Source organism: Octopus bimaculoides, chromosome 25 (genome assembly GCF_001194135.2).
Source record: "Octopus bimaculoides isolate UCB-OBI-ISO-001 chromosome 25, ASM119413v2, whole genome shotgun sequence".
Classification (NCBI taxonomy): Eukaryota; Metazoa; Mollusca; class Cephalopoda; order Octopoda; family Octopodidae; genus Octopus; species Octopus bimaculoides.
The window spans coordinates 7,099,417-7,100,446 of record NC_069005.1 but is presented as its reverse complement, the minus strand read 5'-3'; positions in this window follow the sequence as shown (position 1 = coordinate 7,100,446).

Sequence of the window (1,030 nt, the reverse complement as noted above, 5' to 3'; positions counted from 1 at the left end):
ATATATTTATTTATTTATATATATATTCTTTCGTTTTTATTTCCTTATATATATATTTGTTTATTTATTTATATATATATATTTTTATTCTTTCGTTCGTACGTCCAATTTATCGTTCGTTCGTACGTGCTTACGTACTTTCGTTCGTTCTTTTGTTCCTTCGAACGAACGTACGTACGAAGCAACGAAAGATCGAATGAAAGAGCGTACGTACGTACGAACGAAAGAAGGAATGAACGATAGAACAAACGATTTAACGAACAAATGTAGGTACATACGTACGAACGACCGAACAGCCGTACGTACGAAGGAACGAACGAACGTACGTTCCTAAGTACGTACGCAGGAACGAACGAACGAACTCACAAACGAACAAACGAAATAATGTAACGTACGAACGAAGGAACAAAAGAACGAACTAACGTACGTACGTAGATAAATACGTACGAACGAATGAACGATCGTACGTACGTGAGTACGTACGCACGAATGAACAAACGAACGTACATACGTACGTACCTACGAACGAACGAAAGAATGAACCAACGAATGAACAAACGAACGAACGAAAGAATTCGTTGGTTCATTCTTTCGTTCGTTCGTTCGTACGTTACATTATTTCATTTGTTCGTTTGAGTTCCTTCCTGCGTACGTACTTAGGAACGTACGTTCGTTCGTTCCTTCGTACGTACGGCTGTTCGGTCGTTCGTAGACAGCTGATGAAGGGATATTCCAAGTGGCTTTCCGTTTTCCTGTGTTCGTTCCGTTGTCTGTAGCTTATTGTTCTAACGTCCTGTACCCTGATATGCATATATATACACATGTAGATGTAAGTATGTACATATGTGTGTATACATGTATATATATTCTTTGTATTATTACATTATTGAACGCACACGTCCTTTTTTGCAAGTAAGTCTACTATAAATAAATATATATATATAACTAAATAAATATATATATATATATAGAAATAAATATGTATATATATATATATATATATATATAAATAAATATATATGTATATATA